This window comes from Pongo pygmaeus, chromosome 12 (genome assembly GCF_028885625.2).
Source record: "Pongo pygmaeus isolate AG05252 chromosome 12, NHGRI_mPonPyg2-v2.0_pri, whole genome shotgun sequence".
Taxonomy (NCBI): domain Eukaryota; kingdom Metazoa; phylum Chordata; class Mammalia; order Primates; family Hominidae; genus Pongo; species Pongo pygmaeus.
In genome coordinates this window covers 34,560,953-34,576,342 of record NC_072385.2, presented here as the reverse complement: position 1 = coordinate 34,576,342, position 15,390 = coordinate 34,560,953, and the positions used below count along the sequence as shown (strand labels likewise).

At 36.0% G+C, this 15,390-nt stretch overlaps 1 pseudogene; it reads right to left on the bottom strand.

The window, feature by feature from the left end:
* Nucleotides 1-5,970: 5,970 nt before the first annotated feature.
* LOC129030670 (cytokine receptor-like factor 3) lies at nucleotides 5,971-7,612 on the bottom strand (annotated as a pseudogene).
* Nucleotides 7,613-15,390: the final 7,778 nt, after the last annotated feature.

Genomic DNA, 15,390 nt, shown 5'->3' with positions numbered 1-15,390 from the left:
TACTGGGAGGCATACTACAAAGCTCTACACAATGATTATTGCTCACAGTATCATCTATTATCAGTTGTCAAATCCTTGCAAACTAATATTCTTGAATATACTAATTATAAAAGTGACTCCCCCAAGTTAAGAAATTCGATCCTTCTCAGAAGTCAAGTATAAATGACAATCCAAGCTGGGCACAGTAGCTCATGCCTATAATCCCAGCACTTTGAGAGGCTGAGGTGAGCAGATCACCTGAGGTCAGGAGTTTGATACGAGCCTGGCCAACATGATGAAAACCTGTCTCTACTAAAAATACAAAAAAAATTAGCCAGGCGTGGTGGCGCACACCTGTAATCCCAGCTACACGGGAGGCTGAGGCAGGAGAATCGCTTGAATCTGGGAGATGGAGGTTGCAGTGAGTTGAGATCATGACACTGCACTCTAGCCTGGGCAACAGAGCAAGACTCCATCTCAAAAAAAAAAATACACCCAAAATAAATGACAATCCATGCAAAATATATTAGGAAAAGACTTACTTGGAAAAATAATTATCATCCTCCACCATCCAGTGCAGGCCAAGAGTTGAGTGTTTTCTGAAAGTAAAATATATCTTATTTGTTTGTCATGTAATGAATAAGCAGTAGGAGGAAAAATAGAAATCATCAGTTATGTTAGAAATTAGGTCATTTTCAAAATCTTTAATTAAGAGTAAAAATGTCTAAATAATCTCAATGGCTTAGATGAATGTGAGATTCTTGTACCTATGTCATTAAGAGACAAATTACAGTAAGCTTCTTCATGTATCTATTCCTCCTTTACTGTTTTATGAATATGATATTAGTATTTAAGTGTAATAACTACTTTATTGGAGTGCTGACTTTTTTTTAAGTAACCTACTTTTTAAAAGATTTTGCAGCCTCCTTTAAAAACCTAACTATGCTCTATTAAACAGCTTTAAGAACTAAACGCTATTCTCTAGCCTGCTGAGTAAATATGAATTTCACAGTTAAATACATAAAATAATGATTACATCCAATGGTCATGAAGGACATGTTTTTAGAAGTATACTAATTAAACTACATCCTTCAGACAACATGTTTCTACACTTACTAGCAATGAACCATATCTGATTGGTCATTAAGTAATTAGGAATGCTAATGTAAATAAAGTGCCATTCAAACAGGGGCTTTGAGACTGGAGAGGAATCATATATTCTGTCCTCAGGTCTGAACTATATACAGATCAATCATATAAAACAACCAAGAAAAAAAGTACTGAATGCAAAAGAAAAAGATGGTTTTGTCACTCACTACTAACTAGAACCTATATTTTTAAGTAGTTTTTTTTTAAATTTTACTAGCAATATAAAAGTGTTGTAAGCAATAAGAGAAAAAATGGTTTAGATTGTGATCCTGCATCTTTCCATGCCTGTTATAATTTATGTGTGTGTGTGTGTGTGTGTGTGTGTGTGTGTGTGTATCTAGCTCCTTTCAGCAAAGATAAGAGGTTCAAGAAGATACAAAGTCATGAAGATAGTGAGATGGAAATGGGAATATAAGTGGCACTGGACCAGAAAGAGAGAGAAATAATGTATACAGGCTAAAAGTGGGAATTGAAGCTATTGGAGGGAAACGGAAATGAGGAAAAATGACAGTGTTTGAAGTTAATATAAACCTCATAATAACAGATTAGAACTAGAAATCTTCAGGATTCCTTAAATCTGGAGTATAAATCAAAGAAATTTAATAAAAGTATTTACTTTAGTATTAAAATATGGTAAAAGTGATAAGTTGTACAAAAAAATTAGAGTGATAAAATGTCTTTCAATACTGGGAATTTTTCAAAAGGATGATTTGTTTTATGTGCTAAAAACTTACCCAGCATCTGGCAGGTGCAAAATAAATATTTGTTAAATTAATGAATGAATGAATTACCTAATTACTTAAATTTAAATAAATAATAAATTACTTTTTCTAGAAAGTAAACAAAGTCTCGGCCAGGCGCGGGGGCTCACACCTGTAACCCCAGCACTTTGGGAGGCCAAGACGGGCGGATCACGAGCTCAGGAGCTTGAGACCATCCTGGCTAACATGGTGAAACCCCGTCTTTACTAAAAAACACACAAAAAAATTAGCTGGGCGTGGTGGCAGGCGCCTGTAGACCCAGCTACTCAGGAGGCTGAGGTGGGAGAATGGCGTGAACCCGGGAGGCGGAGCTTGCAGTGAGCCGAGTTTGCGCCCCTGCACTCCAGCCTGAGAGACAGAGCAAGACTCCAAATAAAAGAGTAAACAAAGTCTCAAATATTTTCTATTGGTTAGTTTGTCAGAGTAAAAACCTTTCTGGCCAGGAGTGGTGGTTCATGCCTATAATCCCAGAACTTTGGGAGGCCAAGGCAGGTGGATCACCTGAGGTTAAGAGTTGGAGAGGAGCCTGGCCAACATGGTGAAACCCCATCTCCACCAAAAATACAAAATTAGCCGTGTGTGGTGGTGCACACCTGTAATCCCAGCGACTTGGGAGGCTGAGGCAGGAGAATCACTTGAACCTGGACTGGGCAACAGAGTGAGACTCTGTCTCAAAAAAAAAAAAAAAAAAAAACCTTTCAATAATGTCCCCACACTCTTGCCCCATTGATGCCATCTTTTGTAATTAAGGGACAATTTACATTCAGTAAAGTGCACAATTATTAAGTGGAAAGCTTGATAATGCCATACATAAGTACATACCCAGTAAATCACCCTCTAGATAAACATATAGCACATTTCCATAACACCAGGAGATTTTTCTATATGATTTTTGTGTCAATACCAAATTCTTCAAAAATAATCAGCATAGTTTTACCTGCTCTTGAATTTCTTATAAATGGAGGCACATACTGTGCACTGTTTTACATCTGCTCTCCTTCAGTCAACATAATGTTCTTAGTATTCAACCATGTTTTATATGTGTCATACATATACATATATACAAATGTTGTCATATAACTACATAAAATGTTTGTCATACATATAATATGTATCGGTCATACATATACATTAAAACTTGTGTTATTGTTTGTTATTGCTGCATAGGACCCCATTGTATGAACACATTGGAATTTGCTTATCCATTCTCTTATTGAAGGGCATTTGGGTCAAGTTCAGTTTGAAATTCTTGTGCATGTCTAGTGCACATATTTACTCATGTCTCTTGCCTGTGTATCATGAGTAGAATGCTAGGACACAGGAAAGGATGTGTTTAATCTTTTCTGAAGCTGGCAGACTGTTTTTCCCAATGTCATTGTACCATTATACATTCATGCAAAATATGTAGCCACCCCATATCCGCAGTTTACATTTTGTCTATTCTGAGTAGTATGCAGTGATGGTTTAGGGTGGTGGTTTTAATTTGCATTATTCTCATTTCTCATAATGTGGATCAAATTTCCATGTGATATATTCATATGGTCATTTGAATATCTTCTTTTTGAAGGAAAGTTTTTTCATATATTGCGCAAAGAAATGATGCCATGTTATAAAAATATTTGAACCTCTTTACCTTGCACAAGACATAAAAATTTATTTGAGATCGTTTATAGATGTAAAAGTAGAAGCTTAAATAATAGACTTCTAGAACAGGAGTCACAAATGACAGCTCAAAGGCCAATCTGGACCTCACCAGTCTTACTTTTTCTTATTTTAAGATATTGTTTATCTGAAGTAGTTGTAGATTCACATTCAATAGTAAGAAAGAATACAAATCCTTTCTTGGAAAAAAATAAAGAATAGAGCATAGTTATGATTTTAAAACAAGTATTTTACAATTTCATATTTTTACATGCTTTAAATCTTTTGCTTAATAATGATATTGCTGTTACTGGAATTCTAAGATGGGTATTAATAAAAGGAGTACTCACTAAAGCAAAGAAAAGAGAAACAAGAATGAAAAAGAGTAAGAAAAGGATCCTAAAAGTAAAAATTGAAGACAAAATAGGACTTTTAGGGAGCATTTTTATATCCTCAATTTTCCAAATTTCAACATGTTTTTTTCCACTCATGATGGGTCGTGGGGAAAAAGGAGAAAGAGAAAATACTATTCATTTTATAATTTAAAAATCAAAAGAAGAATATTAAATTTTTTTGAAGGGAAGGCCATAACCAATTTCATTTTTCAGACCTACATGACAATCATACTATTGGGAGATCCAAGTTATAAACCAACTATTCATTTCATAATTTTTGTTGTGAAATACATCATGTGTGTGTTTGTAGGATGATGTTTCATAGTTTGTTTCATCATTTAAATTTCCCCTAAGCCCTTTTGTCTCATTAGCTTTTACTTTCACTATACATTTTAGCCACATTTTTATGCATGTTTTCTCAGGTTACCTTTATTCTTTTTAAAAAATTATATATTCGTAATTTTTCAAACTCAAATTTTTAATTTATCCTACTTTCAAATGAAATTAGTTTTCCTATAGTTTTAGGAATGTAGGTGTGGCTCGAGGTACTTCTCTAGCTTCTGGGTTCTAGGACTTCTATGATGCACTACGATTAAGTATTAAAAATATAATCTTTCTTCTAGCCACTTCTTTAGTACTTTCTGTTTTGTCCCCCGCTAGTATCTGGACCAGTTCTGTCATTTACTTCAAGAACACCTGTCCAGAATAATTCATATTCTATTCCCATCGGTTTCTCATCAGTGTGGGGCACGGTCTTCTCACTGAAAAGTTTGGAAATCTCTGAGTGTCTTGGTTTTCCCAGCTACCTTAGGTTTTGCCTCAGTCACTTGCACTCATTGGCAAATTGCCAACAGCAATGCCCCATCCTAGCTGTGATTCTCAGATGAGCCACCTGAGTCCTCCTGTTTCAGTGGGGACATCTACCTTGGGATGAGAACTTCTTGGAGAATTCTGTGAGTAAGTACCTATATGTCAAAAGATAAGGAAAAAAGGTCATGATTGTCTAACAGGGTTCATGAATCCCCAATTAAATTATCTTATAAAAATATCATACTTGCTTTTCTATGTTTTCACTACTGGTAAAAATGAAACATAATTCACACTAGAATAAAATCTGTAAGCTGGTATAGTAAGCTAAGACAATTACTTTTACATATAAAGCAAGTCCTTCAAATAAGTATTTTACACACAAATTTAGGTTTTCAAAAAAATAGTTTAAGTATTTACCTTATTTTTTTTGGTCCACTAAGAGACCTCATTTCTCAAACTGACATTAAACTGGACTGCAGCTCACACCCTACAAACAGTAAAATGCATGTCACAAGCTGGATACACATACGTGCATATTACATATGTGATAAATGGCTAACACTGTTGTGCATACAACTTCCATGAGTAGTTTTACCCTGTAAAAACACCGTAGCCTATCTTGAATCAAACTGCAATGAAAAAAAACAAAAGATAATACTTGCCTACTACAGACATTTGCTCAGGCATTTTAAAAAATGCAAAAATTAAAATGGGATAAAAGTAGACACTGCTTACAAATACCTGGACATGGAGAGCACAGCCAACACATTCATGTGGACAGCAAATGACTGGTTTCATATTACGCATCTTCTATCTGGGTTGTTCCTCTTGTTTAATTCTAAAGATTTACATAGGCTTGATCCTTTATGATGATTTTTAAAATAATATTACATTGAGTTTTCCTGGTCTAATAACCAACTTTAAGAAGTACAGTGGAAGGGTGTAGGAATTTCTATATCTTCTCATACTTTTGAAGCCAATTTTATTTTTATTATGATGTGATACTTTAGTTACCAGCATGCTAAAAATAAAATTGACTGAATTACACGATTTTGTCCACAACATTGAAGTCTCTTTTTGCTAAAATATTACAGAATGAATCCAGTAAACACTTTCCATTTCCAAGGGCCTAAGTGAGAGATAAATTCAACTTTTTGTAAAAAATAAATTACAACTAAATTGAGCTGAGGACAGCTAGGTTAAATCCTGCAAACCAAACCCAAGCACCCGAACATCTAAAACTCTAACACTTTCCATCCAGGATAGAAAAATGAGCATCCAAAGTAAAGAGAACCATAAGATTGATCAAGTAACCAATCAAAAACCACTTCTCTGTTATTTGAACTAAGAGTTACTCTAGCTTGACGTTTCTGCCTTCGTTATTATTGGTGGTTCCTAGAGTCACAGCTTCCATGTCAAACGTGACAGTGGACTCAGAAGTAATTGAGGTAACTGATGAGGCATTTCTTTTCCATTTACAAAAATTGCACCATTTGTACCAATGCACACAGCTTTATCCTACTGCAGAGAGTCCTAGACATTCTGGATTTTTTGTTTGTTTGTTTGTTTGTTTGTTTTGAGACGGAGTCTCGCTCTGTTGCCCAGGCTGGAGTGCAGTGGTGCAATCTCAGCTCACTGCAAGCTCTGCCTCCTGGGTTCACGCCATTTTCCTGCTTCAGCCTCCCGAGTAGCTGGGAGTACAGGTGCCTGCCACCACGCCCGGCTAATTTTTTTGTATTTTTAGTAGAGACAGGGTTTCACTGTTTAGCCAGGATGGTCTGGATCTCCTGACCTCTTGATCCACCCGCCTCGGCTTACCAAAGTGCTGGGATTACAGGCATGAGCCACCATTCCCAGCTGACATTCTGTTTTTATGACACACTCCTATACTGTCTCTTCTGTCTGGTAGTCCCACAGTTTCAACTCTAAATATTAATGTCTGCCCAGAGAAATAAGTTGAAGCTCCGGAGTCAAGAACACCTGAAGATTCAGAATCGTTTCAGCACGACATATTTCTTCAATTGCTCAGACTGTTCCCCTTAAAACCAGCTGTCCACTCATGAGGCTCCAATGTGGAATGAACTATCTGGGGGACACTCCAAGGACTCCACTCCTGTCAGCCATCTCTTTGGGTGCAGATTCTGAAATGATCTTCAACATTGGATTCTGTGTGCAATACTATGAATTCAGTTTCAGAACCTACATATACATCCTCAAAATGATTTGAAATACATTTACGAAACTGGAGGCTGTCATCTTGTGCCGTACAGTCATCATCCACCTTACACCATTGTACTATGATGCCTCCAGGTTTCTCTATCAGTTCTCCTATCTGTATTGGTGGGCGAGATGCTACTGTTCCATGCTTAAGAATGTGGTCTTTCATGAGGTTAAGAATAGACTCATCCAACTGAGCAGATAAACAAGGCACATCAACCAGTAAAGGTACTTCTGGTATGCTGTCCAACTGAACGTGCAAGGCCTTTTTGGTAAAGCTCCACAGTTTCTCATTCTCTTCTCCTACACCACCAAGCATGGCAATCTCACCTTCTCGGACTAAGCCCTCTGGAGTGTTGACTCTGTGTTCTATGAGCTTCTGGCAATCATCTAGTGGTTTAATGGTCTGTTTAATGGTGCCAACCTCTTGCAAAAGGGTCACCAATCGCTCCTCCAGGAGCTTCACATGGGTTCCCTTTAAATCATGAAAATGTTGTTTGAGAACATCGCTTGTCTGTGATGCACTCTCTTTGATCTCCATGCCTCCCACAGCCCCTCAAGCTGGTGACCCAGCTCCCACCGGTAGTTCTGTGCCACCTCCACGTTCTTGAGGGCCTCCTGCAGCAGCAGCTCAGGCTCCAGCTCCATCGCCTGCCTCATGCACCTGCTAGAACAGGTTCCCGACTGTTGAGTCTGAGGTTTTCTGATGAGAAGATATTTATCTTCTGATGTAAGTATACTAATGATTGTAAGATTATTCATATTTCCTGTTTTTTGCTGAACTTGTATTTTTATTTTTTTTGTTTTTACTTTATATTTTTCTAGGAATATTTCCATTTTATCTAACTTTTCAAATTTATTGGCATAAAGTTATTGATAGTATTTATTTAATATCTTCCAAATCTCTAGTTGTTGTTTCTTTTTCACTCCTCATTATATTGATTCTTTGCATACTGGTTTCTACATGTGTGCCTCATGTATAGATTTCCTCTATTCCACAGTCACCTCATAAGTAGGCCATACACAATTTTCATTTTTGCAGTTTGCCAAATGTTCAAAATCATAGTGCCAAGTAGGCAATGTTCTATTCCTACATTATTGACTCAAGTAAGGATTAAGAAGAAAAAATTATGTTTAGGCCTTTGACATCCTGCAGATTCTTGACCTTCAACATCCCAAATACTAAGAGGGCAATGAATGCCAATGTGGATGATCTTCACTCACCCTGACTAACTTACCTTGCTTGGGAGCATTTTTGAATGGCTATGGCTTTGTTCAACAAGTTATTCTGTCTCAGTTGTTTTAATCAAAGCCAAGATGGACATTTGTAAGGGAAGAATGATTTATTTGTTTTTAAATGCATCTACCTGCTGCATTCCAAATACAATTTAATGAGTCTGTTGAAAGTGTTAGTGGATTTAAAATTATTGAGATGTGGCAATTTGAGAGCATATCTGGATATTTTGCTTTAATTCTTATGGAAGTAATTCACTATGGGTTTTGCTTACCTGGAACCTAATCTCAGTGTATAATAATTACCTTATAAAATCATATTTCTTAGAAGGGAACCCTGAAAATAAACACTGCATTGTGAGAATTATAGAATTCATTAGTAAAAACTTCCTACTTATCAATTTGCAGGAAATGTAAGTTGATTTACTTTTTCATTACCTACGAGATGTTTTTTATGCTCCTGACTCATCTTTGTTCTTTCCTTTGCACAAGCAATGAAGTTTTAAGTCCTGTGAAGTAACAGCCTGCAAATTATAATGCTTCATTGCATAAGCAAGTAACAGAAAATGAATTATGAAGAACAAAGTCCTTGTTACACAAGCTTCAATAATCCTTACTTCTGAACAGAAAAATAGGCAATCATTTGTATAAGGTCCCATGAACAAAGTAGGATAATATGCATTTGGATTGTCATTGACTACATTTTCATTTTAGTAAAAAAAAAAAAGAACTATCTCGGAGATTGTGTAGAAAGTCAGCTTTTAAATAAATACACAAAGTGCATTCACACTTCTTTTTTAATCTCTAGTAAAAGTTGGTCTTCACACTACAATGAACTGGTGAAAATAAGTAAGGTTTCTGTGTGCATGGGAAGTAATAAAGCTTTCTAAGGGAAAAGTTGAAAAATGATACACAGATCACTTAAATATTTTATATATTTTACTTGCGTTTTAATCAAGAAGATTATAAGTGTTAATTACATACAAGATGTGATATATTTGTCAAAGTTACCTGAAATAACACCATAGGTTCACTGTCAGGTAGTTCTGAGGTCGAAAACAAAAAGGTAAGACAGAGATGGTTTATACTTCTGTTGCCTATATGAATTTGCTCATTTTAATATCTATATGTTAAAAATTTAGCTGCTATACATTCTTCCAGGTAAAGAGAATTAAATATACTAAAAATCCCTAGTGTCCATAACTTCTTAGAGAAATGGTGATTCTAGGTCTGGGGCAGGACAGGTATAAATGAGATAGGGTGCCTAGTTGTGCCCTCAAACAGGGAAAGTAATGAATATTGAGATCATGTAAACAAAAAAATACATCAACCTACTTGAAAGGGCTTCTAATGGCCAAAGATAGAAGACACTCATTGGTCACCTACCATTTTTTTTTAAAATAGTAAATAACTGTAATGCTTAATTAAGTATTTATTCTGCCTTTTCTGTAGAATATTTGCTGCAAGGTAAACAAATAGTTGGTAGGGGAAATTTTTAAAATTAAGTGTGAGCCAATAAATGCAAAAGGAATGATAGAATTAGAAATTCACCATTTTGCTATTCTTAATGCACAAGTCTAGGTAGTCATAATCCACATATGCTAAAACCATTAGAGAAATTCTTGTTTGAAAATTTGTAAGGGATGGATCTGCTAGGTGGATACTTGATGGATCCTGAATCCACGAACTAATCTTATCATCACAAAGTACGGGTCATTCATTTTTACATTCCCTCTTGCATAATGCCATAGACAGTGTATAGCACCACCAATGGTCATACACAAACACACACACACATACTGTAAATGAACAGGAATCTAAGTCCCAAGACACAAATAATAGCTGACAGGCAATATAAGGGACATAGAAATAAGAGGAACGACATCACAAGAAAGTAATCAGCCAAATAGATATTTGAAATTCTGACTGAAAACAAATACATTTTCTTCAACAAGTAAACAGAAAATGGTCAGGGACAGAGGAAAACTACCATCAGTTAAAGGACACTTAAGAGTCTGTGAATGCTGGGCATGGTAGTGGTGTATGCCTGCAATGCCAGCTATTCAGGTGGCTGAGGATTGCTTGAGCCTAGCAGTTCAAGACCAGCCTGAGTAACATAGCCAGACACTCTCTCTACAACAACAATAACAGAAGAGGTCATGATGTGTAGATTTGCTTCAATCTCATACAAACATGCTGCGGGTATTTTTTGTAGACAATCCAAGAAATTTGAATATCAACTAGATATTATATCAGGGATTATTGATCGTTTTGTTATATGTGATAATGATTTTGTGATTGTATTATCTTTAATTCCTTATCTGTAAATAAATACATAAGTATTTGTGGTTAAATAATATGTTTTCTGGGTTATGTCTTATGAAACATTCCAGCAATAATTTTTAAAAAAATGAGACCACAAATATAAACTTACATTGAATAAAATATTTATTATAAGAACACATGGCTAATTATTGCATAGATATTCACTATACAATTGACTCTTGAACAACACAAGTGTTAGGGGTGCTGACCTTTCCCACAGTCAAAAATTCGTATATAACATTTGACTTCTAACAACATACCTACAAATAGCTACTATTGACTGGAAACCTTACCAATAATGCAAACATATGATTAACGAATATTTTGTATATTATATGTATTATATACTATATTCTTGCAATAAAGTAAGCTAAAGAAAAGAAAATGTTATTAAGAAAATACTAAAGAAGAGAAAATGTATTGATTATTCATTAAGTAGAAATGGATCATCATAGAAGTCTTCACCCTCTTCATCTTCATGTTGAGTAAGCTGAGGAAGAGGAAGAAGAGGGGGAATTCATCTTCTGTCTCGGGGTGGGAGAGGTGGAAGGGGTGGAGAAGGTACAAGGGGAGGCAGGCACACTTGGTGTAATTTTAAGGAAATGCATCATAATTTCTGTCTTTTTTGCCTTTTCATTTCTCTAAAAGTGTTTCTATGTGGTGCTCATCCTTCCACCATTTGTTTTAGGTTCAGTGCCCACATCAGAGAAGACTTCATGTTTTGAAACAAGTCAAAAGCCGTCTTGAATAATCAGAACGTTCCTGCCGGATTGGCTGATACCAATTTGTTTCCTGGCACTGCTTCCTCTTGTCGTCTTCTTCCTCATCTTCTGGCACTGGTTCCAGAGCACTCACCTTCATCAAGTCATCTTCTGTTAATTCCTCTGGTTTGGTGTCCATTAACTTTTCAATCTCTCCAAGATCCATATCTTGAAACCTTTCATCCCCCACCACATCCGTAATCTCCTTCATGATTTCCTCAATTGGCTCTGTCGTAAATGCGGTGAAGTCATGTACAACATCTGGACACAGTTTTCTCTAGCAGAAATTTACTGTTTTGAGTTTGATGGCTTTTACAGCATTTTCTATAACAATGATGACATCTTCAATGGTGTAATCCTTCCAGGCTTTCATGATGTGCCATCAAGGTTCTCTTTATAGTCTTGATGATCTTTTCCATAGAGTACAGTGTGTAATGAGTCTTAAAGATACTGTGGCCCCCTGATCTATAAGACAAATTAGAGACATTGCATTTGGGGACACAGAAACCACTTCAGTGCCTTCAGTGTTGAACTCATGGGGATCTGGTGGCTATGGGCATTATTCTATATGAAGTGAACTTTAAAGGCAGTCTTTTACTGGCAAACTACTTCCTGACCTTAGGGACAAATATCCATGAAACCAGTCCAGAAAAAAAGGATTCTCTTGTCCAGGCCTTCTTGTTGTACCACCAAAAGACTGGTAGCTGGTGTTTACCTTTTGTCTTCCAGGCTTAGGGGTTAGCAGCTTTATAGACAAGGGGCAGTCCTGATCATAAACTTGACTGTATTTGTACACAATAGCACGGTTAGTCTATCTTTTCCTGCCTTAAATCCTGGTGCTCACATCTCTTTTTTACTAATAAGTGTTCTTTGTGGCATTTTGTTTTTCCAGAATAGGGCACTGTCTTCTGCATTAAAAACCTGTTCAGGCAGATATCCTTTCATCTCAATGATTTTCTCAACAGCATCTGGGAACTCCTCTGCTCTCTCTTGTTTAGCAGATGCTACTTCTGCTGTTATCTTGACATTTTTAAGCCAAATCTCTTTCTAAAATTATCAAACCATCTTTTGCTGCCATTAATTTCTCCAGTTTTAGATCCTTAACCTTTCTTTTGCTTTATGTTGTTATGTAATGACTTCGCTTTTTCTTGAATCATACAGGTGTGCTTTTGTTATAGCAATCATGCACCCACATAAAAGTTGCATTTTCTACATGATAGCAATTATGCACCCAAGTAAAAGTTGCATTTTCTACATGAGATAAAAAGGTATTCCTCAAAAAGTGCAGGGGTTATGTGCCTGCTGCTGTAGGTACAACAACTGCTTCAACATTTCCTTTTCTAACAATGGTCCTTAGACTGGACTCCTTGATCTTGAAATGGCAGGCAACCACAGTTGCAGACCTCAATCTATGGTACATATAAAGCAATTCAACCTTTTTGTGTAGTGGCATGACATCTCTGTTTCTTAGGAGCACTTCCAGCATCACTAGCGGTGCTTTGTATGGGTCCCATGGTTTTATTTAAGGTTTACAGTATTGCATTAAATATGATGAAATATATGTGAGAACAACAATATCACTTTTTTACTGTGACACACAATTTACTGGAGAGCTGAACTGCTCTCACAGAGATAATTAGCATCGCATGTTACTCGCAACACTTGAGCTCACTGCAATAGCAACAGGAGGTGGCTATGAAATTACTACAGTAGTACAGTATGCACTACAGTTAATTTTATGCAGTTATGATTTAATATTGCATTTTTACCCTTATTTACATTTATCTAGACAGCAAATGGCACTGTGTAGGGTCTGTAAGTGTGTAAGTGTGATAAATTTTAACTTTTATGACAGATTTGTGCATATTTATGGTAGTAAATGATAAAATAGATTAGTATCTCCATATATTTTATGCATTCATAATATACTGAAGGCTTTCTTAATTTTTAAAATATTTCTAGGCCACTTGTTTCATCTGCAAATTTTTTTCAAATTCTTGTAAATCTTCAATTTTTTTTCTAATATATTTGTTGGAAAAAATCTGCATAAGTGGACCTGAGCAGTTCACACTCATGTTGTTCAAGGATCAACTGTATTTTTATCATTACTTTCATGTAATTTTTGAAATATCTACTGTATGAGTTTCTTCTCACATTGCTATAACAAACTATCTGAAACTGGGTAATTTAAAAACAAAAGAGGTTTAATTGACTTACAGTTCCACAGGCTGTACAGGAAGCATGGCTGGGGAGAGCTCAGGAAACTTACAATCATGATGGAAGGTGAAGAGGAATGAGGCATGTCTTACATGGCCTGAGAAAGAGGAAGAGAGGAAAGTGGGAAGTGCTACACTCTTAAACAACCAGATGTCGTGAGAATTCACTCACTATCACAAGACCAGCAAGGGGGAAATCCACCCCCATGATCCTATCACTTCCCAACAGTCCCCTCCTCCAACACTGGCAATCACAATTTGACATAAGATTTGGGCAAGGACACAAATCCACAAAATAAGTAAAAAAAAATCATACTCAGGAATTAGTTAGGAATAGAATATCAATTGTAAAAGTATAGGAATATGTTACTTCCCCATTGCTGTAAAGCAAAATTCTTCCAAAATTTAGTGGCTTAAAACAACAAATGTTTATAATCTACAATAGAAATCTATTTCTGAGATCAGGAATATTGGAGTGCCTCAGTTGGGTAGTGCTGGTGCAGGGTCTCATGAGGTTATAGTCAAAATGTTTGTCAGGGCTACAGTTTGCTGAAGACACAACTGAAGTGGCAGGATCCAATCCTGATTTTCTTATATTACTGCTGCCTGAAGACCCCATCCTTCACTTTCCTCAGTTCCTTCCACTGTAGATGTCCTCACAAAGCTGCTTACTGATCTTCCACAGCCAGCAATCCCAGGGATATCAAGGCAGAGGCTGTGATGCCCTTTATCACCTAGTTTCAGGTGGAACACACCACAACTTCTGTCATGTTCTGCTGGTGAGCGAGACCAAATGTGATACAATGTGGGAAAGGACTACACAAAGTCTGAATCACAGAGGTCAAGGATGGTTAGGGCAATCCTAAACCCTGGTTACCACAATGGGTATAGAGTGATGATTATTGTTGTTGTTAAGTTCTAATTTAATTGAGTTTTGATCAGAAAATCTGGTTTGCATTGCATCAGTGCTTTGAAATTTTTAGACTTTCTTTGTGACTTAGTATGTAAATGTTTTCTAAATTTTCTTTAAATGTTTCAGGTGACTTGTACAGACTACATACTGTTTGTTGATTTAGATTTATCTCTTTAAAATATCTATAATATCACACTTTTCAGTTTTGCTTTCCAAATTTTGTATGTGATCACAAGTTATTTGCTTGAACTATAAGTTTCTCAATTTGTTTTGTAATGATATTTGCTATTGCTATGCCAGTTTTCTTTGGTAAATATCTGAATTTTTTTTATCTTTTTTGTCTCTTAAACAAGCACCTTTTGTTTTCCATAATAAGTATCTCTAATTTTATCCATCTATAATTGACATAGATCTAACCCTTTGAAAGGCATGTGATAGTCTGAAACTTAACTATTAGGTGGTAAGCACTAATGACATGGCTAGTCCATGACTGATTTAGAACCCAAATCCACAACTTCTAATTCATCCAGTGGTTTTAACACACCAAGTTACTTTTTATGCCACAATCTCATCATCAATGTTGTTGTTGCAATTTGATAATTTGTATTGTTAATCTTCATAAATGAAAATCAGAAGGCAGATAACTTCAATAAAACTGAGAAAATCCTCTAGAAATCGAACATAGTAACTTATATTTAGAGTCTTAATTTGACGACAGTTTTGTGATCCAAATTAAAAAAGTAAAACTACAGAATGCCTTGCCCAGTTTGTCACAAATAGCTAGCAGATACCTGCAGAAGCAAGTTGGAGATGATGACTTTAAATCAGTTTGCAACTTGAGATACAACTTCTGGATTTTAGTGATGAAATAAATGATTTGCATGAGAAAATGTGTACTGATTGTTAACAGAGAAAAATGCACATGACCAGTTTACTCACAAAAAAATCCCTCAGTATCTTATATTTATATTTCAGACTCAGTCCATAATA